Consider the following 25,186-nt stretch of genomic DNA (forward strand, 5'->3'; position numbering starts at 1 on the left):
GAGTGAATGTCAAAGCCCAAAGACGACCCATTTTTGACAAGGCCAAAGACTTAGACAAACAGGCAAAATAACAAAGAGATGCGCCCGCAGGCAGGGATAAGATACAAAAGACATGCACAATGCAGAACATAACTTATGATTATGCAAAGAGGGCTATAATGAAACATCTAGATGCAAATGTTATGCAAAGAAATGCTACAGCAAACTCGTACACAAGCAAATAAGTAAACACGCCACGTGTGGAGATTACAGACCGAACTACATTTCATGCAGAAAGGATGTAAGAAAATTATGCAATCTTAGCGAATATGTGTGATAGAGACACAAAGCGAACGAAGTGTGATAAATACACTAAGTGAACAAAGTGTGATAGATACATTAAGTGAACATGTGTGATAGATACACAAAGTGAACGTGTGATAGATATACAAAGAGAACGTGTGATGGATACACAAAGTGAGCAAAGTGTGATAGATACACAAAAGGAACGTGTGATGGATACATGTCACGACCCAAACCCGGCCCTATGGGTTTAGCACCGTAACCGGCCAGTAATCCGAGATTACCGAAGGCCTGCAGAACAGTAATACAGTAAAACAGAGTACAGGGCCTGGCGGAAGCCAATACAGTAAATAAATAGTGTCCATTGAGCTGTGACATTCTGTATGCAAAAAGGTTTTTCATACATTTATACATAAACAGTACAGAACAGTATACACAATATTTACAATTATTCAGACTAGGGACTCGACCCTATATAACAGTACAGTAACACTCAGTCTATACAGAACAGTAAAACAGTACAGAAGGGGGAATTATAAAAGACTCCTAAGCCTTAACAGATAGGCTCGGAACCTCGCAGTGAGGCACAAAGGCTGGCTTGACAAAACTGGAGTCTAACCCACGCTCCTAGCTCTGATCTGGTGGCTGAGCACCTACATATATATATAAACAGTGAGCTAAAGCCCAGTGAATAACATAAAGCGTAAAGGGGTTTAGAATGAATGTCCTTACAGTAATGAAAACAGTTCAATTCAATCAGTATTTCAGTTGTTCAGTACAGCAAACAGTCATATGTGGTACATCCATTAGCATAACAGTAACAGTAGGTCTTAAAAGACCGAACAGTAATGATGGCCATCAGTCAGTAAACAGTAGTGGTTCCACGAGGGAACCGACAGAGATCTCTGTGACAGTAACAGTAACAGTAAACAGTAGGTGCTAAGGATGCCACAATACAGTTCAGAATAGAGGACATACATTCATTCAGTTAACAGTAATCAGTTCAGAAAACAGTACAGTTCATTTGTTCAGAAGATATTCATTTATGGACATATCTTTACACAATCGTTACTCACAGAGTTCTGGGCTACAGTATGCTAGAGCGTGTCTCTCCAGTCGCCAACCCTACACAGTTCACAGGTTGAACACACTAAGCTACACAGTTGGGAAATATCATAACTTAATTCCTAATTTGCCTTGGTGTGTTCTACATCGATATCCTCATCAAGATGTCTTAAACTAGGCCTAAGAATGCCTAGGATGGGATGAGGATGCAAAAATACACTTAGAAAACATTTTGCAAAGTTGCTGAAAATAGGAGCCTCGCTCGAGCGAGACTTTCTCCGCTCGAGCGTAAGTCCAAAATCAAAGGCTTCGCTCGAGCGAGGAATCCTTCGCTCGAGCGGTCTGCAAAACAGTAAAAGTACTGGATGCTGAGATTTTACGCGCGATGGTCGCTCGGTGGTCGCTCGAGCGGAGCCCTGGACAAAGGTGCTCGCTCGAGCGGGGAATCCTTCGCTCGAGCGAGGAAGCCAAATCTGGAATTTCCAGATCTGCCTCCCAAGCTCAAACCAAGCATTCTACCACTCCAAACTCGACCTCTTGGGCCCAAATTCTGGAAAACATAACTAAATTCAATGTATAACAAGTTTCAAAGCTCAATTTATGAATTCAAGCCCCAAAGGTGAGTCAATTAAAACCACATTCAAACCTATTTTCAAGAATAACATTCAAACATGTCATGCAAGAGTTTTAAACCAAATTAAAGCTCCAAAGCTTGTTCAAATGAGCTCATTTCTTCAAAACCAGATGAAAACATGGCCTATAACAACAATATGAGCATGCATGTACCAATGTCCATGAAATCAACCTCAAAATGCAACAATACTAACATGCATGCTAGAAATGAGCTTCAATCCACCATTAATGAACCAAATCATGGCTTAGCTCTACAAATGAGGCATGAATCATGCAAGAACTAGCTCAAACACATCCATAAAGGTTGAGTTCTCTTACCTAGAGCCTCAATTACAAGTGTAGGACCACAAAGCAACAATCAACCTTCAATTCTCCAAGTTGTTTAAGCCAAATCTCAAGAACTACACAAACTCTCACTCTCTCTTCCTCAAGGTTGGCTAGAACAAGAGATATGGCTGTTGGGAATGTTCTTCAAGTGTGTACATACAAGGCTCAAGTATGTGTATTGAGTGGGCCACTCATGTGGCAAAATGGTAAATATGGCAAACTCTTTAATTAGCTTATTTTAATCTAATTTAATCATACCTAATCAGTTTTCAGATAAATATACCATAAAATCACATTAATTATGAGGGTCACGGAACATCAATCGGTTTCTAATTCGGCCGCCGATAAGGCCTTCAATTAGCAGTTTAAACATATAAGCATGAACAGATAATCATACAGGCAAACAGATAGAATGCAATTTAACTAACATATACTCAATCAATTCGGTTTCCAATTTCAGTCAGTCAGTTCAGTACTTTAATCAGTTCAATTATCAGTCAGTTATCAGTCATTATCAGTTTCGTTTAACAGTAATCGGTGATTATCGGTAATCAATCGGTCATTAATCAGCAAACAGTATGGGGGTTGTTACAATACACAAAGTGAGAATGTGTGATAGATACAGAAAGTGAAGAAAGTGTGATAGATACACTAAGTGAACAAAGTGTTATAGACATACTAAGTGAGCATGTGTGATAGATACACAAAAGGTGAACGAAGTGTGATAGATACACAAAGCGAACATGTGCGATAGATACACAAAACGAACAAAATGTGATGGATACACAAAGTGAGCAAAGTGCGATAGATACATAAAAGGGAACGAAGTGTGATAGATATACTAAGTGAGCATAGTGTGATAGATACACAAAGTGAGCAAAGTGCAATAGATACACAAAGCAAACGTGTGCGATAGATACACAAAGTGAACAAAGTGTAATAAATACACTAAGTGAACAAAGTGTGATAAATACACTGAGTGAAGAGAGTGTGATAGATACACAAAGTGAACGTGTGATAGATACACTAAGTGAGCAAGCGTGTGCGATAGATACACAAAGTGAACGAAGTGTGATAGATACACTAAGTGAGCAAAGTGTGATAGATACACTAAGTGAGCAAAGTGTGATAGATACACTAAGTGAACAAAGTGTGATAGATACACTAGATGTACAAAGTGTGATAGATACACTAAATGAACAAAGTGCGATAGATACACTAGATGGGCAAAATGTGATAGATACACTAAGTGAGCATGTGTGACAGATACACTAGATGGGCAAAGTGTGATAAATACACTAAGTGAGCATGTGTGATAGATACACAAAGTGAACGAAGTGTGATAGATACACTAAGTGAACGTGTGTGATAGATACACAAAGTGAACAAAGTGTGATAGATGCACTAAGTGAACAATCTTAAGCGGAACTTCTTTGAATGAACCGTACATACAATATCGTCTGATTGCACCAGCCTCAAATGAAACGTACATACAATATTGTGCCTACATAAGAAAGAAACTCAACAGGTACAATATAGTAGAAGCACATGTTCAACGTTACATCAAGATACAATTCCAATACGAGATAAACACGTGCATATACAATGCAAGTGGTGCATAGCAATGCAAGTGAAAAGTGCATAGCAATGCAAGTGAAAAGTGCATAGCAATGCAACCCGGCATACACATTCCGTGCACAATAACAATGCATTTTCAATGCAACATCAATAGCATGTTTGAAGTAAAATGTCGAATAAGGAAATACACGCCTTAATGAAACCAATTCAAACGTAACCGCCGATTTACCTCTCGGAGGGGTCACAACATACTTAAGAAGGATACACCTTGCTTTGGATGAGTGACGATGAGCCGTGCATCGAATACGTGAGTCGAAGTTCCCGCGGGGACATTTTGAGTCGAAAATAGTGAACTTTTCTTGCACTTTCTCGAGAGCCAAGGACTCCAATCAACATAAAAACACACAGGGAGGAAAATGGAACCCTGAAGACCACCCAGGAGGGCTGCCGACCACCTAGACCAGCTGTAGACCACCTGCAAACCACTTAAGTGGTCGGTCGACCTGAAAAACTGGTCGGTCGACCAGTTTACACAACTTTGGGGCAGTTTGGTCTTTTAGCCTCGGTTCTATAAGTGTATAGCTCTAAGCTTCATTTCATTTACACCTCTAGTGCCAAAATATCTTGCTCTCCCTCCTTAGACCCTTTTTCTTCTTAGATTTGGGCTTTGCGCTCATTTTCCAACGCCCCACGCGAAGTTCATTCGTGAAAAACTTTCAACTCTCGTCGTTTTAAACTGATCAGAATTTGTTTTCGGAGCTTCTTTCTCCATTTTCACCATTTGAGGTATGTTTCTCTCGAAGTTTAGCACCTTTTCCCGGGCTTTGACTTTCTTTGACTTTTTCTCTTCCCAAGAGTTGACTTTTGTTGACTTTTGGCAATTTTAGCTCATTTCGCTCATTTTTGCTCATTTTACACCTTTTTTCAGATGGCTGACCACATCCCACACGATGAGGGTTCTCTGCGAGTAGAAGACGAGCTTGACATCATGCCATTGCCGCCCAGGATTCGGCCTTTCGACCCGGAGAGGTACCACCCTCAGGAGCACATACTACCACCGAGCACTTTTCATCATTTCACAGATTTTGCTCGATGAGCACCCGCAGACTTGCTACTACGGGAGCCGGAGTCCCACCTGTCTCACTATGCGCGTAAGGTGTGTACTTCAATTTTATATTTTCTGCGATGTATTTTGCATTTCTTACACACTTCATGCTTTCGCTATGCATTTTATCTGCTCGTTCTGAACACATTTGCATACACAGCACTTCTGTCCATTCTGAACACAGTTCACACACTACATTTTGTTCATTCTGAAACTAAATACACCTGTTCATTCTGCACACGGTTCACATACAGCATTCTGTTCATTCTGAAACTGAATACATCTGTTTATTCTACACACAGCTCACACACAGCATTCTGCTCATTCTAAAACTGAATACATCTGTTCATTCTGTACACAGCTCACAAACTATATTTCTGCTCATTCTGAACACAGGTGGCTTCCCGTTACACCCGGGGATATGGGTTAATCATAGCGAGGAAGTGGTATATGGAGCTCCTAGATGGTGTTTGACATATTGTAGATGAGGTGGGGTTCGGCCCATTTTGTGTGGGGTTGTCGCGTTTTCCGGCGAGTAGGACCCTCTAGGGCGTATTAGTAGAAAGATGGTGGAACAACACCAACTTCTTCCATTTTTCAACCATCGGGGACATGACGATGACCCCGTACGACTTTTCTATGCTGACGGGCCTCGACGTGGGAGGTCGGCCGATCCCATATGACTTCGATATGGGTAAGTGAGAGGCAGCCTGGACTTATTTACTCGGAGCCTATCCGCCGATCTACCGATCATCATGCATGGTCAGGTACACTTGGTTTACAGAGCAGTACCGAGGAACTGTGCCCGAGAATGTTGAGGCCGCGGAGCAGTATGCTTGGGGATTTCTAATGTTCCTTCTCGAGACCACACTATTCTCCGACAGGGGGAACACGGTCGGGTTATATCTTCTGAGTGCTCTAGTAGACCTGTCCCAAGTTCGGCACTTTGATTGGGGTGGCGCTGGCCTTGCTACCCTTTACTGCTATATGAGTGCGACCTCCTGCGGGCGGGGGAATATAGTAGGCTGCTATTGGAGAGCCTGTGAGGTACATTCTGCCCTCTTCATTTTCATTTCTGCTTTACATTACATGTACACTGCACACTCTACACATTGCACACATTACATTCTGTACTCTGCATTCTGCAATCTGCATTTTTTGTGTATTTTGTATTCTGACTACCACTGTCTTGCCTTTCACAGCTGTGGGTATGCGCCTATTTCCCGACACTCGCTCCTGATCCGGAGGTTGAGGCACCACTCGAGGTGCCATACTCCTGCAGATTTAAGGGTCGATGCCAGCCCAGACCCTGGGAGACATTGCCATAACTCAGGCAGTACTTTGACACAGTATGAGCGACCGAGGTAATCCAGAACTCTCAATTCTTCATGCTTTCAGCTTCAGTTCATCTTGCACATTTATGACAACTAATCAATTCATGCACTTGCTATCTGCAGATCACCTGGCGGCCTTAGGTGGCGATGCCAGGGTTTTCTCGGTTCCAGTTTGCTGGGGCATGGGGCGCCTCCCGGTACCGGATTTTGTTTGAGGAACCAGTTGGTAGAGCCTGGTTTCTCGGGGAGCATTTCATGCGCCAAACACTAGGCCATCCTGCTCAGGAGATCCCTTCATCGCCTCCCTTAGACATGCGATCCACAGAGAGTCTTACTCCCCAAGAGGCTAGCGACCTTATGCTCGGTGCCGACGCAGTTCTTTTTTATGAGGAAGGGGAGTACACAACATACCTTTATACATACCTGATGCCTCCGCTGACAGGTATTCGTGCCCCCATTAGGAGAGCTGCTGATATTCCTTCATCGAGCCACACCCGAGCAATAGACATGCCTTTGAATAGCCGGGCCAGCACATCGAGAGGTAGGACAAGGGAGATGCCCCCTACTTGGCAGTGTGCTGGGCGGCTAGATCCTCCGACCGAGCTGACAGGTTGGCGGTATGGGACGTCTTACCAGATTCCGCTGAAGGCCCCATTGCCAGATCATCGATATGTTAGTGCCCCTGATTCAGTATCGGTATGCTCCACAGCTTACATCTATCATTCAAATATTTAGACATTCATTCATTCACTGATGACTTGAACTTGCATCTGCAGCCTCCTAGAGGATATGTTCAGGGGTTACTCGAGGCGATGGCCTCACTCAAGGGTATGGTCTTGCGGAGGGAGACAATGCTGTACGCCCATGGCATTTCGGTACTTTTCAATTTCCTTGTATTTATCATACTTCTGATGATATGTCGAAACTGAACATTTCACTAGACTGATTCACTGCATGTGTAGATCACATCCGACATATTACATTCACATACTATATCTGCATACACTCACTCTATGCACTATACTTGCATCTGCATCTGATAGACATACCCTGACTGATGTATTCAAACTGCTTTTCAGGTCACACCTCTACGGCCCGGGCCACTTGGACCTTCTCGAGTAGCAGGGAGAGGGATCCCGACACGTAGCCGAGGGAGGCGTTGAGAGCCTGCCAGACATGATGACGAGTCCAGCGAGTAGGAGGAGTCAACACACCCTCAGTCAGAGACATCTGCGGGCAGATATGATGACACCGGTTCAGGTCCTGAGGGCAGAGACGACGTCGAGGAGGATTCCGAGGATGGTGGTTCCGGTTCAGATGAGGGTGCCGGCGGCGGTGGTGTAGAGGTTGCTCAGTCGAAGAGGGTGAAGAGGGCCTCTCGATCTTGAGCCAGATAGCACCGACTCAGTTGTTTTTGCTTTGTTTTCTTTTTACTAGTAGTTATAGCACATTGTACAACGTTAGATAGTTTTATTTTCCTTAAAACTTGTACCCTGTTGTAAAAAGAAAGCATGATGGAATGAAAATGACTTTTTGTTCAAAAAGTGTTGCATTTGTATTCTAAGTGCGCATGGCATCATTTTGCACAAAAATGAGATTGATGGAAATTGAACATTCGTGCATTACCAAGTCAGGTAGTGAACCAATGTAACAAACAAAACAACTTAAAGAAAAATTCGATAAACGAATTATAACAACTCGATAATCAATGAGCAACAACTCGATAATCAATGAGCAACAACTCGATAATCAATGAGCAACAACTCGATAAGCAAATGCATATTGGATAAACAAAACGACAGGATGCATCCAAAGCAGAAATAAACTCAGACCTTCAGCATTCTCAGCACATAGGAAGGCTAGGGACTCTTTGCTGGAGAGAAGAAGTGGCTGCAGACCACTTTTTGCTCACTGCCGACCACCAAAATAGATTGCCAGCCACTTTTGTGGTCTGCAGACCAGAAAATGTAGCTGATCGACCAGAAAAAGTGGTCAGCCGACCAGTGAGGCTGGGGACCTCCAGATTTTGGCCACTTGTCCTTTAAACAGTGCCTTATCCTCCATAAAGGTTCCAACTTCGTGGTTCCCTCATTCTAACCTAGTTTTTGCACCAAATGGAGGCATTTCTTGTCCAAAATCTCACAAATTGGATTGTTAACTTGGATGGCTCGGAAAAGCTGAATTTTCGGGACTTCGAAATAAATTCACTATTCACGCTGAGCCGCACCCTGCTACGTTTTCCATTCCTCCATGCCGCGGCAAGGTATTGGAATCCTGTAACTCATGTTTTTAGCTTTGGCAAACAAAAGATGTGTCCCGCTTTCGAAAACTTTCAAGCTTTGATGGAATCTCAGCGCGATGAAGAAATCTTGTCATTATCCCAATAACCATCCTTCCTTTATTCAATAGTTAATTAATTTTCCACTTATTTGTATTTTCAATAATCAAAATTTACATAATAACTCTTACGGGTAGTGTTACATGCACTAATTAGTGTACTAACTAGTGTATCAACACTAGTTATGACATTATTATTGATCTCGCTCATTAATCACATTACAAATACCAAAAACCTCTTAAATTATGTCACATCATTAATTGATACACTAGTTAGTATACTAATTGGTGTATATAGCATTATTCTAACTCTAATGTAAGCAAGAGGGAGATAACTTTATTCGCAACAAATGGTTTTTAGTAAATAAAACAAAATAATTAAAAAGGAAAAATGAAAATTTAGTAGCTCAATTTATCTTTTCTTTTATATTACATCCACAAATTTAAGTAAAGTCCAAACACAACCTAGTAATGGAAATACAAATACTTGTGTTTGATTTGTATTTGTAGAGTAGTTTTTGAGATAAAAAGTAAGAAAACTTGTTTGGTTTACTTTTTTTCAGAAATGGTTTTGGAAAATTATTTTGGGAAGAGAGTTTTAAAAAAAGTGATTGATTTGATGTGTATGAGAGAATGAGTGATTTTGGAAAGTAGGTAATCAAACAAAATTTTGAATTTTTTTTAAAAAAAATTTGTTTGATTTAATAACTCTTAAAAATTTATTTGTAAAAAATTTTTTCTAAAAATATTTCTAAAAAACAAATCAAACAAGACCTACATTTTATTGGCATTACTATGATGGGGTTAAGAGAATAAAAACAAGTAAAATACAAATAATTTAAAAGTAAAAAGCAACATACAATATACACTTTATTGACAAAGGTGGTGTTTGGGAACTTGGTTCCAGATTTTTTTTTCAATTTTTTTCACTAAAAGACAAAGGTTTTGTAAAATTTTAAAAAATAAATTCAAATAAAATTACATCTAACTCCATAATCATTTCACTTTTTCTTTTACAAACATCACATTCAACCACAAAAAAACTCAACTCTTTTTTCAAATACTAAAAGTTTTTTATCCAATAATATCCTAAAACTAAAAAAATTTACATAAAAATTTACTTTCCAAACACTCACAAAGTAATAATATTATATATATTAATTCACCGTCAGGAGATAGCGACGGTCTTATCCCACAGGCATGGAGGGGCCGAGGAGCAGAGGCTGGCTTGGTCAAGAGAGATTAGTGGTCGGCGTGTTATCAATCTTACTGAATCCATTTATCTATATACTATACCAGTAATAGTATATCTATATATATATAACATTTTGAAGATTGACTGAAATGATAGTACTTTATTTAAGCCTTCGTGAGGGAGGTTAATCTATTTTGTTTTATTTTATTTTTATTATTATTTTATTCTAAAAAGCTTATGCTAAACATTTAGGATTTAATCCTTTTTAAATTTAGATTGATTTGGATCCGTGATATCCATTATGAGTCCAGTTTTAATAATTTGAATCGTTCATTTTATTAAACTTATATATATTATTCATAAAAGGAAATTAAGTTAATTTGATAGTTGTGACTCATAAAATTTGTTTCTAAAAAAAATTAATGGTTAATATAATTTAAAAATAAATTATTCATTTTTTTAATACAAAATGAATGAATTACAAATATTAGACTGATCCATAAAAATATATATATGTAAAACTTCATAAAATAAACAATTTAAGTTATCGAAATCAAACTCAATAGCCCCTGAACAACATCCTCAATGCATAGATAATGAACTAGAGAAAAGATCAGCCCCTTCCTAAAATATTAAGGAAGAAATGTGATTAGTTACTTTTTATTCATCGATAAAATCTTCGTTTAAGAGGTGAGTTAATTTTTTAATTTATAATTTATTTTAACTTGAAACTAAGGTCAAGTTTGACTAATCTAAAAAAGTGTACTTATTTCATCTTTTTATCTTTTTTGAGTTACATCAATCAACATCTCCTCTCTATTTTTTCTGCACATAATATAAAAAAAGTCAAAAAGTGCACTTAAAAAATTTCATTTATGATGTTATTTTTTTACTTTTATAAGAAAAAATAAAATTATTATAATTTAAATATAACATTTTAACTTATTTTATTTTTTTAAAATTATTTTAACTTAAAAAATTTGTGCCACACAAAACCACAAAAACTGGTGTGTTTGGTAACGTTTACGTTTTCAGTTTATATTTACAAAAATTTTATAAATTGGTTTTTGTTTAATTTTTGTTTATTTTTAGAAAAACATAAACTACAAACGCGTTTGGTAATAATTGACAAAATATTTAAAAAAAATTTAAAAATATAAAAAAGAGTGAGAAATGGCAAGTGGTGGCAAGTGGCGGCGGAAGACGGTGGTGAAAAGTGGTGATAGTGGGTAGTGGGTAGCTGGTGGTAGTGGTTAGTAGTGGTGGGTGGGTGGGTGACGGTGGCGAGTGGTGGGTGGTAGCGAGTGGGTGGTGGTGGTGGTGGTGGTGGTAGTGGAGGGTGGTGGGCGGTGGTGGTGGTGGTAGTGGAGGGTGGTGGGTGGTGGTGGTGGTAGTGGCGAGCGGTGGGTGGTGGTGGCAGGTGGGTGGCGGATGGCGAGTGGTGGTGGCGGGTAAGTGGTGGTGGTGGGTGGATGGGTGGGTGACAGTGGTGGGTAATGGGTAGTAGTGAGTAGGCGGCGGTGGTGATGGTGGCAGGTGGCGGGTGGTGGTAGCGGGTGGATGGTGGATGGCGGATGGCCGGTGGTGGTGGGTGGGTGGGTGACAGTGGCGGGTGGTAGCGAGTGGGTGGTGGTGGTGGCGGTGGCGGGTGGTGGGTGGTGGTGACCGGTGGGTGGCGGATGGCGAGTGGTGGTGGGTGGTGGCGGGTAGGTGGCGGGTAGTGGTGGTGGTGGTGGTGGGTAGATGGGTGACAGTGGCGGGTGGTAGGTGGTAGAGAGTGGGTGGTGGGTGATGGTAGTGGTGGTGGTGGTGGTGGTGGTGGGTGGTGGGTGGCTGGTGGTGAGTGGTGGTGGCAGGTGAGTGGTGAGTGATGGTGGCAAGTAGGTGGCGGATGGTGGTGGTGGCGGGCGGTGGATGGTAGTGGCGGGTGGTCGGTGGTGACGGGTGGATGGCAGGTGGGTGGTGGGTGGTGGGTGGTGGTAGTGGTTGTGGCGACGGCGAGGGGTGGGTGGTGGTGGATGGGTGGTGGGTGGTGGTGGTGACAGGTGGTGGTGGGGGGTGGGTGGTGGGTGGTGGTGGCGGAAGACGGTGGCGGGTGGTGGCTAGTGTTGGGTGGTAAAAAAAAAAAAAAACTCAAAACTCAAAATGGAAACACATTTTTTGTGTTTTCATTTTTTGGCCCAATTTATAAACTGAGACCACTGATTTATAAATCAAAAATTTTATCAAATAAGTTTTTATTTGAGTTTTTAAAATTTTTATAAATATAAACAGAAAATTGAAAACGTAAGTGTTACCAAACGACACCTAACAATTTAAAACAGGTTCAGCGAGGGGGTAGGGAGGGAGGCCCCGCCTTCCGACCAGACGCGTATAAAACCGTGTGCAACACAACTTGTATGGAAATGGAAGCTTCTATCTACTCTCCACTCTTATTAAAAAATGTTGTGCTAAAATCCAATAATTTAGAGATGACGAATTTTTCCTTAAAAGTTATCAAAAATTTCAAAATTTGAAAATAAATATAAAAAAAAAGTGTGATACTTCACACTAAAAATAAATAAATTATTATTTAATGGATATTTTAAAAAATTATTATAAATTTATGAAAAAATTATAATTATAATTATCAATGTTTATAAAATTTATTATTTATTTATAATTATTTTCAAAAATCTACAATTTCCTCCCAAAAAAGTTGTGTTTTAATATTTTTAGGCTTGGTTTTAATATTTTATCAATATCCTCTCTCTGATGCATTTAGGGTTGATAAATGAATCAAACAGCTCAAGTTTGACTCGTATTCGATTTATTAAAAATTCGTTTGAATTCGGTTCGTTAAATAAATAAGTCAAATTTGAACACATTTTAGAGTTCATTAAGATTTTCAAATTAAATTTGAACAATCAATTACTCGGTCGGCTCGATTCAATAAACTTAAAATTATATAAAATATTACACTACTTGAGTTAAAAACTCTAAACCCATCTTTAAAAAGAATAATTATACAAATCTTAATTTCCAAACTGTAGGAAAACAATTAACCAGAATTAAAGAATCGGTCACTGAACTAGTACATAACCAAAAAATAAAATCTACAATAGAACCACCTATTCAACAAGTAAATATTAAACCACCTTTAGAAATATCCGATTTTAAACTTCGCTCTACTAAACAAGATAATGAATTCATGGGTACTCTTATTAATAAAATGAAAAACATCCAAATAGGGTAGTCCAATTCTCAAATTAATATGCTTTCTGCACAACAATCCAAAGTTCCTAGTGATGATGAGGAGCTGTCCCCATCACAGATTTTTGAAATTCAGAATAATTTCCAAGATATGCAGGCTGTTGATAAGACTTATTTTCCTAAACAAACTTTCCGTATGGTTTTAACAGGGCCTAGTAGGTATTATTATTCTTGACCTACTCCTCAAGATATTCTTTATGAAGAAGACTTTCTTCATACCCAGAAATCTTTCTGTGGAAAAACAATTTATGAATGGAATATTGATGGTAAATCTGAATATCAAAATTTTCAAACCATACACCAGATTCTTATGTATAGTATTGTGTGTAAACAGAATGACAATATGGATCAACAAATTGCCCGCTTTATTGCTAATGGCTTTACAAGTATTCTTAAAGGATGGTGGGATAATGTTCCCACTCTTACTCAACAGAATGAAATTCTTAATTCCTTTAAGATTAAAACAGACCCAATTACAGGCATTGTGAGAGGGAAGATGTTGTCTATACCCTTACTCAAAGTATTCTACATCACTTTGTAGGACCAAATATAGCTATTAGTGATAAAAGCCGAAAGCTTTTATAGAATCTTAGATGTCCATCTTTAACTCATTTTAGATGGTATAAAGATGTGTTTATGTTAAAAGTTATGCAAAGAACCAATGCTAACAATGAATATTGGAAAGTCAAATTCATTGATGGCATTCCTAACCTTTTTGTAGAAAAAATCCATAAAAAACTTAGGGATCGCCATAATGGTATTGCCATTCCTTATAACCAGTATACTTGTGGCCAACTTGTTGGCATCATTGTTGAAGAAGGTCTTACTTTATGCAACGACCTTAAAAGCTAGTATCTGATGAAAAAACAAAATTTGACCAGACGTAAAGAACTTGGAGAATTTTGTGATCAATTTGCGTTTGACACCAAAATTCAGTATCCATCTAAAGCCAAATGACAATAGCATGGAAAGCCATATAAAAAGTACTCCTGAAAATCTTATCCGAAGAATTACAACACAACAAAACCAACCTACCAGAAGAAATCTCGAAAATATACTAAAGGAAAACAGAAATCCTCCTCTTATCTGAAGAAAGACAAGTCCACAGTCATAACACAAATGTGACTCTAGGATGATGTCCAAGTGGCTATTGATATCCAATTAACGTGATATTTTGTAAGATGGTGTAGTCGACGAGCTCTACTGTAATGACCCCAAAATGCGTAGAGGAAGTCATCCTTATATGGGGTTAACGTGGTTTAAATCAATTATATCTATTGGAATTGATGACCTTTACTGTAACGATCTGAAATTTTTCCTTCCGCTCGAGCGGGGGAGTTGGCGCTCGAGCGGACTTTTGGGGTTTTCAGTAATTTTACAGGCGGACTGAAATTCTGGGACTGGTGATTTTCCGCTCGAGCGTAGTAATGGTCGCTCGAGTGGACGGATTTATTGGTCTTCGAACTCGAGCGCAAGGTTGGGCGCTCGAGCGGGTCGCCTGGTTAAGTTTGAACTTCTGAGGCACGTGGACTCATTTTTGACATTCTTATTAATTTATTTGGAATGTTCTTACCTTATTTTGGGGTATTGATTGAGGCGGTGGTATGATGGTAAAGTAAGATTGGACCAAAGAATATAATTCAGATAGTTATTTTACGATCATCCGTCATTCATTTGTCCTTTTGTTTTTCCACACTTTGAATTGGGATGTGAGGTTAGAACCATTGGAAAGCTTATTTCCGGGGGTTCAATTCGGACACAAGAACGACCTAAAACGGAGTCCGGATGGGAGAGTTATACCTGTTTGAAGTTTTGAATTCTGTGCTGGAAGAAGGTACGCTCAAGCGGGAAGATAGACGCTCGAGCGGGTTTTACGGGTCAGCAGCTTAAAAAACGGGATTTTTGGATCATTTCATATATTTTCTTCTTCCCTCTTCCTTCCTCTTTTCCTAGGTCCGAAAACCTAACCCTCAAACCTTTGATTTCAGCCATTCTCACCAACAAGCCCCCACGGATCGTGCATCAAGGATGAGGAAGAAGTGAAGATCAACTTTCCAACCGATTAGATTGTGGGATTTTCGAGAGGACGCTTTTGACCTAGCTTCTTTGCTTCCAATCTTGAGGTAGGGGGTTCTCTTAGCCTTGAATGTTTATGATTCAAAGTGATTTTGTTGACACTTTGGGATTTTGTTGACATTTTGGAATTTTGAGTTGATTATGGGTTAGAAACATTAATGGCTTATTGTTGATTCACAAATGGGGCTTCTACTCCAATTTTCAAAGGATGTTGAATGTTTTTAGCATATTGATCTATAGTAATTGTTGATTTGAAGATTTAACTAAGAAAGGAGGAAACCCCCAATTTTCTTTAAAACCCTAGGTTGACCCTAGGTTGATTAATGATGATAACCAATGATTTGGCCCAAATTGAAAGTAGAATAATGAAATTGGTAGGTTGAATTACATATGTACAAGTTTAATTGGGGTTATACTTGAAAGTTATGTTTAAAATTTGCGAATGAATTTTGCTATGAACATTCTGAATCATGCTATTATGTAAGATGAAAGTTGGGGAACAAGATTATTAATGTCGTGGGTGATAAGAGCCTTGGGATGAAATGATGAAATGAGAATTTAAGACTTCACCTTGAAAGATGTTGAATTATATTTAGTGGTAGTAAGTTAAATCATGCTAAATAGCATGAATTATGTTGGATTGTGTTGAGATATATATGGAGAAGTGTATTGAGTTAATGATGTTAATTGCGAATTGATGTGTAATTTGGTATAAAGAGAATTAAACGAGTTAAGAACGGACTAAAGTATATGTGACCCGATTTTTATGTTTATTATGTATTGTGTAGGGTCAGCTGCAGGGGCGGACCAAGCATCTGAACGCTGTGAGTAGTAGTACTATAGTCGCACGTTCAAGTATTGTTAATTATGACCCTTGCAAGTAATTAAATTAACAATATGTTGATTGGCGAATCTAGAGACATTATTGAGCAGCCCATATGTGGTGATTATGTGGGATGGTATTGACTTTCTGTTGACAATGAATACTAATTTTCTGTTATTTGCAAGATAGCTAGGGTGATTCATGACAAACAAATGGAACATATGAGCATTGTGAAACTATAGTATTCCGGTATCTCTGGAATCATTCAATCGGTAAAATGTGCTCACCTTTCGTTAACAATTGTCAAGAACGTTCTGTTAAACTTAAGTTAACTGCATGAACTCATGTGAATGATACCATGGTTACCATTAGTACTCTGTTAATTGCGGGTCAACCATGTTAACATATATGAACGATTAAACAAAGGTGTATGTTATTGATTAATGGCTCAAGTGAACCATGTTATTTCTTAACGAATAAAGAGAATTTATGTTCATCTTCGAAGTATCAGAATAATTGGAAAGTTATGTGAATCCATATGAATCTGAAGTTACTTTCTTATGTTACATATGAATTCGAAGTTATTCGAAATCTACGACATGAATGCAAAAGTTTAACATCATTATGTGACCACATAAGAATATGAATTATTCTATTTTGTTAAGCGCACGATAATGACATGATATAACAAGTAATGCTCCATTTTCTGATAAGTTATGTTATGACTTAATGAATGATTATTCATATATGTAAAAGTATGCATGTCATCCTTAGCACAAGGCCCTTACCCGGGGGTAATAATACCGTGGTTCAAGTATTCTACAAGATATGTTTTACCACCGACGGTCTTGTACGGGTGGATTATGTTTTGCCATCGACGGTCTTGTACGGATGGTACCTGTCACGACCCAAACCCGGCCCTATGGGTTTAGCACCGTAACCGGCCAGTAATCCGAGATTACCGAAGGCCTGCAGAACAGTAATACAGTAAAACAGAGTACAGGGCCTGGCGGAAGCCAATACAGTAAATAAATAGTGTCCATTGAGCTGTGACAGTCTGTATGCAAAAAGGCTTTTCATACATTCACACATAAACAGTACAGAACAGTATGTACAATATTCACATCCATTCAACTAGGGACTCAACCCTACAGAACAGTACAGAAAACATTCCGTCTGTACAAAACAGTACGGTCTATACAAAACAGTAAAACAGTACAGAAGGGGGAAAAACAGACAAAACACCCCCAAGCCATAGCATGGCAACTCGGAACCTCACAGTGAGGCACAAAGGCTGGCTTGACAAAACTGGAGTAACCCTGACGCCTCTAGCTGCGGTCTGGTGCCTGTACACCTACATATATATATGAGCAGTGAGCTAAAGCCCAGTGAATAACATAAAGCGTAAAGGGGTTAAGAATGAATGTCCTTACAGTATGAAAACAGTTCATTTCAATCAGTCATTCAGTTGTTCAGTACAGTAAACAGTCATATGTGGTACATCCATTAGCATAACAGTAACAGTAGGTCTTAAAAGACCGAACAGTAATGATGGCCATCAGTCAGTAAACAGTAGTGGTTCCACGAGGGAACCGACAGAGATCTCTGTGACAGTAACAGTAACAGTAAACCGTAGATACTAAGGATGCCACAGTACAGTTCAGAAATAAAGGACATACATTCATTCAGTAAATAATACCAGTTCAGTAAACAGTTCAGTTCAGTATTCAGAAGATAATCAGTTGAACATATCTTTACACAATTGTTACTCACAGAGTTCTGGGCTACAGTATGCTAGAGCGTGTCTCCCTAGTTGCCAACCCTACACAGTTCACAGGTTGAACACACACTAAGCTACACAGTTGGGGAATATCTCATAACTTAATCCCTAATTTGCCTAGGTGTGTTCTACAACGATATCCTCATCTAAATGTCTTAAACTAGGCCTAAGAATGCCTAGGATGGGATGAGGATGCAAAAATACACTTAGAAAATATTTTGCAAAGTTTGCTGAAAATAGGAGCCTCGCTCGAGCGAGACTTTCTACGCTCGAGCGTAAGTCCAAAATCAAAGGCTTCGCTCGAGCGAGGAATCCTTCGCTCGAGCGGTCTGCAAAACAGTAAAAGTACTGGATGCTGAAATTTTACGTGCGATGGTCGCTCGATGGTCGCTCGAGCGGAGCCCTGGACAAAGGTGCTCGCTCGAGCGGGGAATCCTTCGCTCGAGCGAGGAAGCCAAATCTGGAATTTCCAGATCTGCCTCCCAAGCTCAAACCAAGCATTCTACCACTCCAAACTCGACCTCTTGGGCCCAAATTCTGGAAAACATCATTAAAATCAATGTATAACAAGTTTCAAAGCTCAATTTATGAATTCAAGCCCCAAAGGTGAGTCAATTAAAACCACATTCAAACCCATTTTCAAGAACAACATTCAAACATGTCATGCATGAGTTTTAAACCAAATTAAAGCTCCAAAGCTTGATCAAATGAGCTCATTTCTTTTCAAATCAGATGGAAACATGGTCTATAACAACAATATGAGCATGCATGCACTAATGTCCATGTAATCAACCTCAAAATCCAACAATACTACCATGCATGCAAAGATTGGGCTTCAATCCACCATTAATGAACCAAATCATGGCTTAGCTCTACAAATAAGGCATGAATCATGCAAGAACTAGCTCAAACACATCAATAAAGGTTGAGTTCTCTTACCTAGAGCCTCAATTACTAGTGTAGGACCACAAAGCAACAATCAACCTTCAATTCTCCAAGTTGTTTAAGCCAAATCCCAAGAACTACACAAACTCTCACTCTCTCTTCCTCAAGGTCGGCTAGAACAAGAGATATGGCTGTTGGGAATGTTCTTCAAGTGTGTACATACAAGGCTCAAGTATGTGTATTGAGTGGGCCACTCATGTGGCAAAATGGTAAATATGGCAAACTCTTTAATTAGCTTAATTTAATCTAATTTAATCATACCTAATCAATTTTCAGATAAATATACCATAAAATCACATTAATTATGAGGGTCACGGAACATCAATCGGTTTCTAATTCGGCCGCCGATAAGGCCTTCAATTAGCAGTTTAAACATATGAACATGAACAGATAATCATACTGTCAACAGATAAAATGCAATTAAACTAACATATACTCAATCAATTCGGTTTCCAATTTCAGTCAGTCAGTTCCGTACTTTACTCAGTTCAATTATCAGTCAGTTATCAGTCATTATCCGTTTCGTTTAACAGTAATCGGTGATTATCGGTAATCAATCAGTCCCTAATCAGTAAACAGTATGAGGGTTGTTACAGTCTCCCCTCCTTAAAAAGAGTTTAGTCCTCTAAACTCGAGTTACCTTCATTCTGGAAGAAAACAGGATTCAGTGGAAACAGTTCAGGATATCTTTTAGCCATGTCATCTTCCCTTTCCCAAGTGGCATACACGCCACCATGGTTCTGCCAGTCAACTTTCACTAACGGGATCTCTTTGTTCCTCAGTTTCTTGATCCGTCGGTTTACAATCTGTATAGGCCGTTCCTCGTAAGTGTAGTCATCACTCAACACTACGTGGGTAGGCTCTATTACATGGAAGGGATCCCGGAGATAGTCTCTCAACATAGAAATGTGGAAGACGTTATGCATGTGCTCCATTTCAGGAGGAAGCGCAACTTGATACGCCACCGGATTGATTTTCTCAATGATCTCGTATGGTCCGACGTATCTCGGTGCTAACTTGCCTTTGACTCCAAAACGAGTCTGGCCTTTCATTGGTGTCACTTTCACAAAGACGTGATCACCCATTTCATACTCTCTGTCCCGTCTTTTGACATCTGCATAACTTTTCTGTCTACTCTGTGCAGTTTCCAGTCTTTGCTGTATCAGTTTCACCTTTTCAGTTGTTTCATACACAATCTCGGGCCCAAGCAAAGGCCCATCTCCAACTTCTGCCCAGCAAATTGGAGATCTACATTTTCTGCCATACAATGCCTCAAAAGGCGCCATACCAATACTCGAATGGTAGCTGTTGTTGTAGGCGAATTCAGCTAAGGACAAGTGACTTTCCCAGTTTCCCTGAAAATCAAGGACACACATTCTCAGTAAATCCTCCAGAGTTTGGATGGTCCTTTCTGATTGGCCGTCTGTCTGAGGATGATAGGCACTACTCAATCTCAGTTCAGTACCCAGTGCAGTTTGTAGACTTTGCCAAAACCTCGATGTAAACTTCGAATCCCTGTCAGAAACAATAGACACAGGCACTCCATGCAGTCTTACAATTTCATCAATATAGATAACAGCCAATTTGTCCGCATTATAGATTGTCTTGACAGGTAAGAAGTGAGCAGATTTGGTTAGTCTATCAACAATAACCCAAATTGAATCCATACCTTTTCTGGAGCGAGGTAATCCCACAATGAAATCCATCGTGATATGCTCCCATTTCCACTCTGGTATGGGTAGGGGTTGCAATAATCCGGCAGGTCGCTGATGTTCAGCTTTGACCTGTTGGCAATGAAGACATTTGGATACAAAATCAGCAATTTCTTTCTTCATTCCCGGCCACCAGAAATTCTGTTTCAGATCTTGGTACATTTTCGTATTCCCCGGATGGATAGACAATTTCGAATTGTGGCCTTCTTGCAGAACTCTTCTTTTCAGTTCAGAATCATTCGGTACACACAGTCTTTCTTGAAATTTCAGTACATTGTTCTCGAATTTGAATCCCGGTCTCGGTTTAGATTCTCTTTTTTCGATGATCTTTTTCAAGAATTCATCCAGTTGCTGTTTCTCTTTAATCTCTTCAATCAGTGCCGGTTGAGCAGAAATAGCAGCTAAAGTTCCACCTTGTTCTCTCAAAACAATTTATATTTCAGATTTTTCAAGGTCACAAAGCAACTCTTTCTGCCCTGTAAGCAAACAGGCTAAGTTTCCAATCGATTTCCGGCTCAATGCATCGGCAACGGTATTGGCTTTTCCCGGATGGTACAATATCTGTAGGTCATAGTCTTTAATCAGTTCCAGCCATCTCCCCTGTCTCATATTCAGTTCTTTCTGTGTGAAGAAATACTTTAAACTCTTGTGGTCGGTGTATACTTCACATGTCACCCCGTAGAGATAGTGACGCCAGATTTTCAGGGCAAATACTACTGCAGCAAGTTCCAGATCATGGGTCGGGTAGTTCTTTTCATGTGGTCTCAGTTGTCGGGAAGCATAAGCAATAACTCTCCCATTCTGCATTAAAACACACCCCAGACCCTTATGAGAAGCACCACTAAATACAGTATAACCATCCGTACCTGAAGGTAGGGTAAGAACTGGTGGAGTCACTAATCGAGTTTTCAACTCCTGGAAGGCAGATTCCCTTTGGTCAGTCCAGTCAAATGATGTCCCCTTCTGAGTTAACTGAGTCAATGGTAGAGCAATTTTGGAGAAATCTTTGACAAATCTTCTGTAATATCCAGCCAATCTCAAAAAGCTTCGGACTTCAGTCACGTTTGTTGGTCTAGGCCAGTTCACTACAGCTTCAATTTTCTGCGGATCAACAGAAATTCCATCTTTGCTAACAACATGCCCCAAAAACATAACATGGTCAAGCCAAAATTCACATTTAGACAGTTTAGCATACAGTTTATGTTCTCTTAAGGTTTGTAGGGCAAGTCTCAGATGATGTTCATGCTGCTCTATGCTTTTGGAGTAAATCAATATGTCATCGATAAATACAACAATAAAGTCATCAAGGTACGGTTTAAAAATTCTGTTCATGAGGTCCATAAAAGCAGCTGGTGCGTTCGTGACTCCAAAAGGCATAACTAGAAATTCATAATGTCCATACCTTGTTCTAAAAGCAGTTTTATCAATGTCTTCCGGTTTAACCTTCAGTTGATGATACCCCGATCTGAGATCAATCTTAGAAAACACTTGTGCACCCTGTAACTGATCAAATAAATCATCAATGCGTGGCAATGGGTATTTGTTCTTTACAGTTACCTTATTCAGTTCACGGTAGTCGATGCACAGTCTCAGTGAGCCATCTTTCTTCTTGACAAACAAAACAGGAGCACCCCATGGCGAAGTGCTAGGTCTGATAAACTTTTTGTCTAACAGTTCTTGCAGTTGCACTTTCAGTTCTTTCAGTTCAGTTGGAGCCATTCGGTAGGGGGCTTTAGAAACTGGTTGTGTTCCGGGAATCACATCAACGGTAAATTCAATCTCCCTGTCAGTCAAATCCCCTGGAAGATTATCTGGGAAAACATCTGGAAATTCTCTGACTATAGGAATGCAATTCACATCAGTTTTAACGCTATCATCAGTAGACACAGTCAGTACAGAACACAGATATCCTTTGCACCCCTTTCTAATTAATTTAACAGCTTTTACTGACGAAATCAAATACGGAGGAGGTACTACTCCACTCCCATTAAACACAAATTCAGGTAGACCAGGTGGACGAAAAACAACTTGCTTGGTCACACAGTCAATAGTGGCATGATATTTTTGTAACCAATCCATCCCCAATATTACGTCAAAATGATCAATGTTCAATGGCAGTAAATCAATAAACAGATGCATATCCCCAACAATGATTTCACATGCGGGGTACATATAAGCACATGTCATGGATCCCCCTACGGGTGATGATACGGCTAGCAGATAGTTCATAGGTTCTAAGGGTCTATTCAATTTCTGTGAGAAAGCATGCGATACATAAGAATGCGTAGACCCCGAATCAATTAATACATATGCATTTTGTGCACAAATAGAGAGAATACCTGACACAACGGTCTCGGTATTCTGCACATCTCCCGGTACTAGTGCGAACACTCGGCCTTGCCTCACAGGCTCTTTCCCGGTAGCTTTAGGGTTAGGCTTTGATGGAGCATTTGATGCTGCTGCGCTTGGTGCAGCTTTACCACTGGCTTGTGGAGCAGAGGGGCAGTCTTTAACCATGTGGCCCACCTTGCCACACCTGTAACAGGCTCCAGATATTTTGTAACAGACTCCCTTGTGCTTCTTGCCACACTCAGGACAGGGTGGTATGAATCCACTCCCTTGACTGGGGCTAGTTGTTGTCCCCGTATTCTATTTCTTGTTGGCTGGGTTGTGCTTGCCTTTCTTGAATTTGAAACCCTGCCTTTTACCATGCCATTCGGTTATTGGTGTTTCAGATTGTTTCACTGCTGCAATGTTCGACTCGGCCATCAATGCCCGATCGAGAACACCCACAAAAGTCGGTAGTTTCAAGACATTTATTCGATCAAGGATCGCAACATTAAGGCCACCTTCGAATTTCCTGGCCTTCTTATATTCAGTATCCACCATATGCGGTGCATAACGGGCAAGTTCAGTGAATTGCGTCTCGTATTCTGCGACGGACATTGTGCCCTGCTTCAGTTGTTCAAACTCAGTTACTTTCCTATCCCTGACACACTGTGGGAAGTACTTTTCAAAGAAGGACTCCTTGAACTGAGCCCAAGTCATAACAGTATTTGTATCACGGATTAACATCCACCACCTTCTAGCCTCTTCTTGCAGGGTGAAGGTAGCTAACAATACTTTGTTCGCTTCTGAGCACGGAAACACTTCGAATAATTTTTCTGTTTCCAGAACCCAAGCTTCAGCTTTTAACGGTTCAAGGCCTCCCTGAAAGGATGGCGGTTTCATCTTGCTGAATTTATGGGTGAGAGCAATAATATCCCCATCATCCACATTCGCATTAGGTTCCGGCTGTACCGGAGGAGGAGGAGGTGGGGGCGGTTGGTTCTGTTGTTGTTCAAGTCTAGCAGTTATCAGTTCTATCATTCTTTCCATTCTTTCCATTCTTGCCTCGGTAGACGAGGATTCAGGTTCATTTGCATTGTCCATTTCACTATAAGCAGTTATAACAGTTTTAAACATAAGCAGTCATTTGCTTACCAGTTTAACACATTAGCAGATATTCAGTCATAACGTAATCACACACTTAACATGCTCATGAGATGCCCTAATCACTTTCTAGGACACCCTATAGCTCATTTGGACACGTGTGTGCGGTATAACTCGTGGTTAAGTATCGCTCTGATACCACTCTGTCACGACCCAAACCCGGCCCTATGGGTTTAGCACCGTAACCGGCCAGTAATCCGAGATTACCGAAGGCCTGCAGAACAGTAATACAGTAAAACAGAGTACAGGGCCTGGCGGAAGCCAATACAGTAAATAAATAGTGTCCATTGAGCTGTGACAGTCTGTATGCAAAAAGGCTTTTCATACATTCACACATAAACAGTACAGAACAGTATGTACAATATTCACATCCATTCAACTAGGGACTCAACCCTACAGAACAGTACAGAAAACATTCCGTCTGTACAAAACAGTACGGTCTATACAAAACAGTAAAACAGTACAGAAGGGGGAAAAACAGACAAAACACCCCCAAGCCATAGCATGGCAACTCGGAACCTCACAGTGAGGCACAAAGGCTGGCTTGACAAAACTGGAGTAACCCTGACGCCTCTAGCTGCGGTCTGGTGCCTGTACACCTACATATATATATGAGCAGTGAGCTAAAGCCCAGTGAATAACATAAAGCGTAAAGGGGTTAAGAATGAATGTCCTTACAGTATGAAAACAGTTCATTTCAATCAGTCATTCAGTTGTTCAGTACAGTAAACAGTCATATGTGGTACATCCATTAGCATAACAGTAACAGTAGGTCTTAAAAGACCGAACAGTAATGATGGCCATCAGTCAGTAAACAGTAGTGGTTCCACGAGGGAACCGACAGAGATCTCTGTGACAGTAACAGTAACAGTAAACCGTAGATACTAAGGATGCCACAGTACAGTTCAGAAATAAAGGACATACATTCATTCAGTAAATAATACCAGTTTAGTAAACAGTTCAGTTCAGTATTCAGAAGATAATCAGTTGAACATATCTTTACACAATTGTTACTCACAGAGTTCTGGGCTACAGTATGCTAGAGCGTGTCTCCCTAGTTGCCAACCCTACACAGTTCACAGGTTGAACACACACTAAGCTACACAGTTGGGGAATATCTCATAACTTAATCCCTAATTTGCCTAGGTGTGTTCTACAACGATATCCTCATCTAAATGTCTTAAACTAGGCCTAAGAATGCCTAGGATGGGATGAGGATGCAAAAATACACTTAGAAAATATTTTGCAAA

This window comes from Camellia sinensis, chromosome 12, assembly GCF_055761805.1.
Source record: "Camellia sinensis isolate YWXY chromosome 12, ASM5576180v1, whole genome shotgun sequence".
NCBI lineage: Eukaryota > Viridiplantae > Streptophyta > Magnoliopsida > Ericales > Theaceae > Camellia > Camellia sinensis.